The sequence below is a fragment of the Phodopus roborovskii genome, unplaced genomic scaffold, assembly GCF_943737965.1.
Source record: "Phodopus roborovskii unplaced genomic scaffold, PHOROB, whole genome shotgun sequence".
In the NCBI taxonomy this organism is placed as follows: Eukaryota; Metazoa; Chordata; class Mammalia; order Rodentia; family Cricetidae; genus Phodopus; species Phodopus roborovskii.
The window spans coordinates 17558330-17569852 of NW_026126540.1; positions in this window are offsets into that span (position 1 = coordinate 17558330).

Sequence of the window (11523 nt, forward strand, 5' to 3'; positions counted from 1 at the left end):
AGCCTAAGGTTTAACACTTACAAACAAGGAGTACAAGACACGTGGTACACTCCCACTTCAGCTTAGCCTATCAACTCACAAGCAGTGTCTGTCTGCCTTTGGTTCACAAAACTGCAAAAGCGTGGTCCTGGCAGAAAGCATTGCTTGGTCATTATAAATCCCTCATGTTTTATATGCAGCTCATTTGACATCCATTCTTCTGCCTTTTCCCTCAAGGCCACAGTGGTTTCTATCCTAAGAGCCTCAATTTGTCTAAAGTATTAAACCTAAAACTGCTTCCTCTTCTGACATCCCCTGGAAAGAATGCTTAACCAACAGGAAAATATTCAAGTTTCTACTAGAGAACATTGTCTTAAGTCCATGTGGCCAGGTTAGTAGAATTTGGCAGTGCCTGTAGATTTTTATTTAATTTCACTTTACTTTGAAATTTTGCTGAATGAACAGCACTAACTGAAGGGATGATGGATTAAAGGAATCTTTTCAAATATTACCTAAGATATAGAGAAAAGGACACCAGAGAGGAAGGGAATGGTGAATGGCAAGGGAGCCATTCTGTGGGCCTGCCAGAGTCTTAAATAGAACAGACAAATGGAGAGCATAGCCCCAGAAGATGGCTTTGGTTGCCATGGATATGACTGATGGAATGTAATCAATATATAGATGTACGTTAGTGGAGGGGTATTTTAGTAATCAAACATAAATTGGGATTGAAAAGAGTGAGAAATTGTCCCATACTCTGATTAAAATGGACACAACTTCTTTGTGTTATTTAAGATGTGAGCCCATCTTAAATGGGAATCTTCATTGACAAGGTTGGTTTCTCAGAGAAATCCTGAGAAATAACAGTTTTCACAAATTTTAAAACAGAAAGTCATTTGGTCGCAAGAGCATTGACTAACTAAGCAGTTCAACACAGAACAATCCAGTGACATCTGGCTCCTGGAGACTGGGCTACTTCAAACTGGGTTCCTCTGACATCTCTGGGAAAAGGTGCTTGCTGAATAAGGAAGGGATCCTGGAAGTCACAGCTGGTCAGAAGAATTAGTCTCTACTTTAACTGAACAGAGAATTCTCAATAGAGGAATCCAAAATGGCTGAAAGACACTTATGAAAGTACTCAACATCCTTAGCCTTCAGGGAAATGCAAATCAAAACAACTCTGAGATACCATCTTACTCCTGTCATAATGGATAAATTAGAAGCACCAATGACAGCTTATACTGGAGAGGATGTGGAGAAAGAGGAACACTCCTCCACTGCTGGTTGGAGTGCAAATTTGTATAGCCATTTTGGAGATAAGTATGGCGGTTTCTCAGGAAAATGGGAATCAGTCTATTATAGGACCCCTCTTAGGCATATACCCAAATGATCCACATCCATGTAACAAAGACATCTGTTCAACTATGTTCATAGCAGCATTATTTATAATAGCAAGACCCGGAAAGCAACCTAGATGTCCCTCAACTGAAGAATGGATAAAGATGTGGTACATTTACACAATGGAATACTACTCAGAGGAAAAAAAAACAATGGACCTTGAAATTCTCAGGCAAATGGATGGAACTTGAAAAAGCCATCCTGAATGAGGTAACCCAGTCACAAAAAGAGGAACATGATATGTACTCACTCATATATGGATTTTAGACCTAGAGAAAAGGATCACCAGCCTATAATTCACACCACCAGAAAAACTAGGATACAAGGAGGAACCTAAGAGCATACAAGGTCCCTCACATATCTATGCTTTGGTTGGTGATTTTGCTCTTTAAAAATACACAATACTGAAATGCTACTTTAGTTCCTAAGCACTAAAAAGTTGTTATATGCTATATTGAACAGAATGTCCATCACTGTGACAAAGTTCCTAACATAACAACTTGAGGGAGGATAGGTGTACACTAGCTCACACTATGAGAGGCCTCAGTTAATTTTAGTGAGGAGGGGGCAGCTGAGCACAGCAGCAGCTTACATAGTGGTGGCCAAAAAGAGGCTCTTTCTCTGTTCCTTATAGTATGCCTGGGACCATAGCTTCAGTGATGGCACCATCTACATTCTCAGTAAATATTTTCCCCTTAGCTACCCCTGTCTGAAATCACCTCACTTACCTGACTTCCAAGCACTACTCAGTTCAACCAAGCTAAGCATTGAAATTAACCATTACATGTAGTCTCAAGAAATGCATTTGTGACAAGCTTCACTCAGGCATGATTAAACTATTCTTGGCCATGAGCTCAATACTAATGAATCATCTACACATAGAAATACGCATATACAATATGCATACTCAATTCTGACTGGGGTCTTACAAGAGCTGATCCTGAGTTTTTCTCTATAATCAATGCCCAGTATCTACAGCACTGTACAGAGAACAATTACAGCCAATAATGAGAATGGGCAGAATAGAAGACTGCAACAAGCTGAGAGCCACATTAGATCTAAATGAAATTCTAACTTCCTCTGCATTCTCTTTCCTAAATACATAAGGACTAAAAGAAAGAATTTTCATTAGGGTTCCTCTGTCCAAAAATATGCATAAACACTTTGTTTGTTCCTTTTAAAAGGCTTTTGGAGACGGCCATATATGAGCACCGCATTTATACAACTCCTGCTCCTCCTTTCCTTCCCTCCAACTCCTCCTGCATCTCCCCTCCTCCCAAAATTCATGAAAAAATTACATATACATACACACACACACACACACACACACACACACACACACACACACACACACACACACACAAGAGGGAGGGAGGGAGAAAGGGAGAGAGAGAGAGAGAATAGTCATCTAGCATTGCTCATATGTGGTCCACAGCTGACCACTTGGGATTAGAGAGTGTATGTGGGGGATTCATCTATGAAGGAAACTGATTCTACCTCTCAGTAGCCACTGACCACCCTTAGCTCTTCATGTAGGGATGGGACTTTGTGAGTGTTCCCTGACCTTATTGGTAAGACAGTCGGTGTTATTATGCTAATATTGTTCAGACAAGCATAGAATAAGATTTCATGAGGGTTTTCCCCCCATCATGTCTAAGGTGTCTAAGGGATAATATATCTAAGAGCTGGTGTCCCAGTCCTCTGGCTCTTACAATCTTTTTGCTCTTCCTATGTAATATTCTCTGATCCTTGGGCATAGGGTATGCATTGCAAATGTATCTGTTGACATTGAGTACCCAATGGTCACTTGTTCTCCACATTTTGACACACTACATATCTCTGTAGTAGTCACTACCATCTATAGCAAAAAAGGAGGTTTTTTGATGATGAGAACTATATTTACCTGTGGGTATAGGTCTTTATAGCACAGTTAGAAATTAAATTCATTTAGGAAAATGGCAGTAGGAAGCTCTCCTTTAGGGTCTATTATCTCTCCAACCACAGGCTAAGTTTACAGTACCAGTTATGAATTCCCTTGCATTGATCAAGCCTTAAGTCCAATTAGACAGCTGTTGGTTACTCCAAAGACAAAAACATGGGAATAGTTGTTGTCATTCATGGGCTTTACATGTGTAGACCTACTGATTCCTCTCCCTTTGCAGCTTGCATAGCACCTTCCAGTAATATGAAATCTGGTCTCAGGGAGGAGGCCTCCAGATCTTGTTCAATTCCTCCAACTTCTCTGTCCAAATGGTGTAGTGTCCTTAAAAATTAGGTTCAAGTTTAGGAAGGCAGCAAAGGGCAATGCCAGTAGTCCATATTATTTTAGAAATCTCTTATATTTCTCCCAACTAACACTCAAAAGGAGGTTTCCTATGCCTGGCACTAGAATTTTTGCTAGATAGAGCATGGCTTTTCATGGAAGCACCATCAACCCATGGAGCCTAACTCTATACATGTATCACATTGTCCTAGTTAGTCTTTGTTACTGTGATAAAAAGACCAACCAAACCAACCTAGGAATGAATGGGCTTAATTCATTTTACAGCTTATAGTCCATACAGGGAAGCCAAAATAGAAATTCAAGCAGAAATCTGGAGACAGGAATTAAAACAGACCATGATGGAAAGCTGCTTACTAGCTTGTTTTCTATAGCTTGCCCAGTTTGCTTTCTTATAAATCCCAGGACTACCTCACCAGAAGTAACACTGCCTACAGTGGCAAGGGCTCTCCTACATCAATCACTAGTCAAGAAAATGCCCCACAGGTCAAACTGATGGAAGCAATTCCTCAGCTGAGGTTCCCTTTCCCGGGAATCTCTAGTTTGTATCAAAATGACGAAGTCTCTTTTCTTGCTCTCCTCCATTCAGTCTTCCTAATCCCTCATGTTCTCCTTCCCCTCCTCTTCTCCCCTCCTCTTGCTCCTACCTCCCGCTGCCCTCCCTCTATATTCCCAATTTGTTTAAAAAGTAACCAACTCTTATCACAAACACACACACTCTTGTATGTATGCATGTATGTATTTTTAAGAGTATAGATTAGTTTCCCTGTGGTTTTTTTTCCAATCATCTTCAGAGTTATTATCTCTTCCCCCTCCCTAGTTAGGCCCCTCGTTTTTCCCATTATCCACTTTGCAACTGCTGCCTCCTGCTATGTGACCTCCCAGCTTGAGCTCCTCCCCCCCCCCCCCCAGGCCCATACTACTTTTCTACTTCCTGGCTTCTTCAGTTACTTCAGGTTACACACCCAAATCTAAAGATTTGGAGCTGGGATCTACACATATTAGAGAACATGTGGCATTTGCCTTTCTGGGTCTCAGTCAACTCACTTAGCATATTTCCCAGTTCCATCTGCTTACCTGGCAAGTTCGTGCTTCACTTTTCTTTTACAGCAGAATAGAATTCCACTGTGTGTGTGCATCATATTTTCAGTACCCATTCATCAGTTGAAGGGCATTTAGGTTGTTTTCATTTCCTAGCTACTGTGAATAGAGCAGTAATGAATATGGCCGAGTGAGTAACTATGAAATACGATGGCAAGTACTTTGGGTATATGCCAAGAAGTGGGATGGCTGGGTCAAATGCTAGATCTATTTTTAGTGTTTTTGAGAAATCTCCACACTGACTTCCACAGTGGCTGCACCAATTTGCAATCCCATCCACAATGGAAAAAGTTCCCTTCTTCCCACACCTTCGCCAGAATTTGCTGCAACCCATTCTGACTGGGTTAAGACAGAATTTCAGAGTAGTTTTAATTTGTGTTTCTCTAATTGCTAAAGATATTGAACAGCTTTAAAAATATTTCTTAGCCATTTTTATTTCTTCATTTAGAGGCCATTTTTAATTGGGTCATTCGTTTTCTTGCTTTGAGAATTACAATAATACTGGCCTCATAGAGAGAGTCTAGAAGTGCCCCTTGTTCCTTCCTTCATTCCCTCCTTCATTCTTTTTTTCCTTCCCTTTCCTTCCTCTCTCCTTCCTTCCTTCCTCTCTCCCTCCTTTCTTCTCTCCCCTCCCCCTCGCTCCCCTTTTCTCCCTCTCTCTTCCTCTGTTTCTCTCTCTTTCTTTCTTGAATAACTGAAGTTTTGGTTGTAAATCTTTGTGGTCCTGATAGAATTCTACTGTGAATTTATCTGAGCCTAGTTTGGGGGTTTGTTATTTTTATTTTTTATTTTTTAAAGTCTGAAGGGTTTCCTTTTCTTCTTCTTTTTTTTCTTTTTTTTTTTTTTTATTACTGTTTCAGTCTCCCTAGGTTTATGGGTCTGTTTAGGTTGGTAGTTTAGATTAATCTAAAAATTTGTCCATTTCTTTTAGATTTTCTAACTTAATTGAATATACATTCTTAGAATATTCCTTTATAATATTCTGAAATTCTTTAGCAACTTTTGTAATGTTTATTGTTTATTTCTGATTCAGTTAAGTTGGATCATCTCTTTCTTTTGGTAAATTGAGCCAAGAGTCTGTCTAACTTGCTTCTCTTTTCAAAGAAACAGCTCTTAGATTTATTAATTTGTTGTGTTGTCCTTTTGGTTTCTCTTTCATTCATTTCTTCTCTGATTTTTGATATTCCTTCTTGTGTACACGATTTGTGTTTGGGTTACTCATGATTTTTCCAAATTCCTGAGTTGTACTGTTAAGTCATTTATTTGTGCTCTTTCTGAAATTTTAGTGTAGGCACATAGAGTTACAAATTTTCCTCTTGGGGCTGCTCTTAACATGTCCCAGAGATTTTATGGATTGTGTTTTGATTTTCACTTCATTCCAGGAATTTTTTAGTTCTTTGGTGATTTTTCCTTTGACCCATTCATCAAGCAGTAATAAGTTCTTGAATCTCCCTGATTTTTTGTAGTTACTGAAAGTTCTTTTGTCCTCGACTTTTAGCTTTATTGCATTCCGATAAGATGAACAGAGTTATTTCATATTTTATTTTTGAGATTTGTTTTCTGTCCTAGTATGTTGTCTATTTTGGAGTAATGTCCATAGGCTGTTGAATAGGATTATATTCTTTAGTGCTTGGGTGTAATATTCTGTAATATCTGTTAAGTCCATTGCAAGTTTGGTGTCATTTAATAATGTTATTTCTCTGTTTATGTTTGTTCAGATGAGCCATCTTTTGGAGAAATCATCTACAATTACTGAGTTGGGTTAATCTGTGTCTTTACGTCCAGTGGCATGCTTGCTATGAAATTGTGTGTGCCAGAGTTTGATGCATTATATTCAGAGTTGTAATGTGTTCTTGGTTAATTTTTCCCTTCATCAAAATGTATTGTCCTTTTTATCTCTTCTGACTAGTTTTGGTTTCAAGGCCATTTTGGCAAGTATTAGAATATCTGTAGCTGCTCTTTTGCCTAAAATAATTTTTCTACCCTTTCACTCAAACATATCGCCTACTCTTGAAGGTAAGACAGACTTCTTATAGAAAAGAAAAGGATGGATTTGACTTTTTCATCCTGCCAGGCTTTTGACTAAAGCATAGAAGCCATTAGTACTTAGAGTTACTGTTGAATGGTGTGTGCCATTGCTGTTATTTTTCTCTGTGTTTTCTTTGTGGTGTTTGTGTTCTTAGTCCTATTTTGTGTTTCAGTAATTATATTTTCATCCTATAACCTTTTGGGTATATTTGTCCTCTCTTTAGACTGAAGTATTGCTTTCAGTACTTTCTGTAGGGTTGTTTGGTGGTCATTAATTCTTTTTGTCTTTTTATACCATGTCAAGTTTTTCTTTCCCTTCAACTGTGGCTATGGTTTTGCTGGGTTGGTATCTGTAGGTTAGTCCTTGAAATATATTGCTCTAGGTGTTTCTGGATTTTAAAGCTTCAATTGAGAAGCCAAATTTTATTTTAGTGGGTTTTCCAATATGTGTGATTTGTGATGCTTCTCTTGGAACATCTGATATTGTTTCTTCTTCAGTTTATTCACTGTTTAAATATGATGTTCTATAGGTAGTTTGTTTTCCAGTTTTCTCTGTTTTATGTTCTATGTGCTTCTTGTTTCTGTATGGAAATTCTTTTCCTTTTTTAAATTCAGAGAAGCTTTCTTCTATGATACTCTAAAATATCTAGTTTATGTCATTGCCTTGGGGTTCTATTCTTTCTTCTATGCCTATAATTCATAGATTTGATCTTTATTACCTGAAATTTACTGTATATTCCTTTCACATGTTATTGTTCTTTTTACTTTATCATATACTTTGCTTTGTCCAAGCCCTCTGCTATATCTTCAAAGCCTGATTTTTTTTTCTGGTTCTTGTAGACTTGTTTTATTTTTTACTTTTATTTTGCATATTAATCCCAGTTCCCCCTCCCTCCATTTTTCCACTCTCCCACCCTCCCATTCCACTCCCTCCACGGGGAGGGTGATACCTTCCAGGAGGGGTCATCTAAATCTGTCAAGTCATTTGGAGTAGAGACTAGGCCTTCTCTCCTACCTATATGTTAAGGGAGTATCCCTCCATGGGGAATGTGCTCCGAAAGTCCTTTTGTGCACCAGGAATACATCCTGGTTCCACTACCAGAGTTTCCTTAAACTGCTCAAGCCTTCTAATAGAGACCCATGTTCAGGGAATCTGAGTCAGTCCAATGGTGTGTGGATTCACAGCCATCAGTCTGGGAGCCCATTAGCTCCTCATTGTTCAGGTCAGCTGTCTCTATGTGTTTCTGTAGCATGGTCTTGCCCTCCCTTTCTGCATCTGGATTCCAGTTCAGCTCAGTGCTCAGCCACCAGTGTCTGCTTCTGTTTCCATCAGCTACTAGATGAGGGTTCTATGATGGTGGATAATTTGGTCATCGATCTCATTATCAAAGACAGGCATTTATGATAGCCTTTCCACTGTTGCTCAAATTGTTAGTTGGGGTCAGTTTCTCTCTCTCTCTCTCTCTCTCTCTCTCTCTCTCTCTCTCTCTCTCTCTCTCTCTCTCTCTCTCTCTCTCTCTCTCTCTCTCTCTCTCTCACACACACATCTATTTCACCCCTGACTCAAGCTTCCTAGTCCCACGTGCTTTCCTCTCCTCCCCTTCTCTTTCTCCTAGCTCCCTCTACACTCACTGCCCCCCCACTCCCAATATGCTCAGGAGATATTGTTACTTTCCCCTTCTGTGAGGGACCACATATGAATCTCTTAGATTCCTCCTTGTATCCTAGTTTCTCTGTTGGTGAGAATTATAAGCTGGTGATCCTTCTCTCTATGTTTACAATCCATATATGAGTGTGTACATACCATGTTCCTCTTTTTGTGACTGAGTTACCTCATTCAGGATGGTTTCTTCAAGTTTGTTTTGCCTGAAAATTTCAAGATTCCATTGTTTTCTTTCCTCTGAGTAGGAGTCCATTGTGTAAATGTATTATATCTTCTTTATCCATTCTTCAGTTGAGGAGCATCTATGTTGCTTCCAGGTTCTTGCTATTACAAATAATACTGCTATTAAAATAGTTGAAACAAATCTTTGTTGCATGGATGTGGATCATTTTGGTATATGCCTAAGAGGGGGATTGCCGGGTCCTATAATGGATGGATTCCCATTTTCCTGAGAAGCTGCCATACTAATCTCCAAAATGGCTGTACAAGTCTGCACTCTCACCAGCAGTGGAGGAGTGTTCCCCTTTCTGCACAACCTATCCAGCATAAGTTGTCATTGGTGATTTTAGCTATTCTGACAGGAATAAGATGGTATCTCAGAGTTGTTTTGATTTGCATTTCCATGATAGCTAAGAATGTTGAGCACTTTCTTAAGTGTTTTTCAGCCTTTTTGGTTTCTTTTATTGAGAATTCTCTATTCAGTTCTGTACCCCATTTTTCAATAAGGTTATTTGGTGTATTGGTGACTAGTTTCTTGAGTTCTTTGTATATTTTGGAGATCAGCCCTCTGTCAGATGTAGCATTGGTGAAAATCTTTTCCCAGTCTGTGGGCTGCCATTTGGTCTTGTCAACTGTGTCCTTTGTCTTACAGAAGCTTCTCAGTTTTAGGAGGGCCCATTTATTAATTGTTGATCTGTGCTACTGAAGTTATGTTCAGGAAGCTGTCTCCTGTACCAATTTGTTCAAGGGTACCTTCCAATTTCTCTTCTAAGAGATTCAGTGTGGCTAGATTTGTGTTGAGGTCTATGATGCATTTGGACCTGAGTCTTGTACATGGAGACAGGCATGGGTCTATCTGCAGTCTTCTACACACCACCATCCAATTGTGCCAGCACCATTTGGTGAAGACACTTTCCTCCTCCCATTGTATACTTTTAGCTGTTTTGTCAAAAGTCAGGTGTTTGTATGTGTGTGGGTAAATGTCAGGATTTTCAACTAGATTTCATTGGTCTACTTGTCTATTTTTGTGCCAATACCAGGCTGTTTTCAGAACTATAGCACTGTAGTAGAGCTTAAAATGAGAGATGGTGATGCCTCCTGAAGTTCTTTTATTGTACTGGGTTGTTTTGGCTATCCTGGGTCTTTTGTTTTTCCATATAAAGTTGATTAAATTCCTTTCAAGGTCAGTGAAGAATTGTGCTGGGATTTTAAAGGGGATTGCATTGAATCTGTAGATTGCTTTTGGCAAGATTGCCATTTTTACTATTTTTATCCTACTGATCCAAGAGCATTGGAGATCTTTCCATTTTCTGGTATCTTCTTTAATTTCTTTCTTAAAAGACACAAAGTTCTTGCTATATAGGTCTTTCGCTTGTTTGGTAAGCATTACCCCAAGATACTTTATGTTGTTTGTGGCTATTGTAAAGGGTGATGTTTCTCTGATTTCTTTCTCAGCCCCTTTATCATCTGTATATAGTAGGGATACTGATTTTTTTCTTTTAGTTTATCATGTATCCTGCTAGTTTGCTGAAGGTGTTTATCAGCTGTAGGAGTTCCCTGGTAGAGATTTTTAGGTCGCTTATGTAAACTATTTTATTATCAGCAAATAGTGACAATTTTACTTCTTCCTTTCCATTTTGTATCCCCTTGATCTCCTTTTGTTGCCTTATTGCTTTAAGCTAGAACTTCAAGTACAATATTGAGGAGATATGGAGAGAGAGGGCAGCCTTTTCTTGTTCCTGATTTTAGAGGAATCGCCTTAAGTTTCTCTCCATTAGTTTGATGTTGGCAGTTGGTTTACTGTATACTGCTTTTATTATATTTAGGTATGTTCCTGTTATTCTTGATCTCTCCAAGACCTTTATCAAGAAAGGGTGTTGAATTTTGTTTTTCTTTTCAGTTTGTTTATATGGTAGATCATGTTGATAGATTTTCATATGCTGAACCATACTTGCAACCCAGGGATAAAGCCTACTTGGTCATGGTGGATGATTTCTCTGATGTATTCTTGGATTTGGTTTGCCAGTATTTTATTGAGTGTTTTTGCATCAATGTTCATGAGGGATATGGGTCTGTAGTTTTCTTTCTTAGTTGTGTCTTTGTGTGGCTTGGTTACCAAGGTTATTGTGGCCTAGTTAAAAGAGTTTGGTAATGAACCTTCTGTTTCTATTGTGTAGAACAATTTGAGGAATATTGGTATTAGCTTTCCCTGGAATTTCTGGTAGAGTTCTGCACTGAAGCCATCTGTCCCTAGGCTTTTTTTGTTGGGAAGCTTTTGATGACTGTGTCTATTTCATTAGGGGTTATAGGTCTATTTAAGTTGTTTATCTGTTTTTTATTTAATTTTGGTAAGTGATAGTTATCCATAAATTTGTCCATTTCCTTTGAATTTTCAAATTTTGTTGAGTAAGGTTTTCAAAGTATGACCTGAAAATTGTCTTGATTTCCTCAGTGTCCCTTGTTATGCCCCCTTTTTCATTACTGATTTTGTTAATTTGCATGTTCTCTTTCTACTTTTCGTTAGTTTGGATAAAGATTTCTCTATCTTGTTGATATTCTCAAAAAACCAACTCTTTGTTGCATTAAGTTTTTGTATTGTTTTCCTGGTTTCTATTTTGTGTTGATTTCAGCCCTCGAATTGATTATTTCCTGGCGTCTACTCCTCCGGGATAAGTTTGCTTCTTTTTGTTCTAAGGCTTTCAGTTGTGCTGTTAATTCTCTAATGTGACTAACCTCTGTTTTCTTCATATGAGCACTTAGTGCAAAGAACTTCCCTGGTAACACTGCTTTCAAGGTGTCCCATAAGTTCAGGTATGTTGTGTCCTCATTCTCATTGAATTTTAAGAAGTCCTTA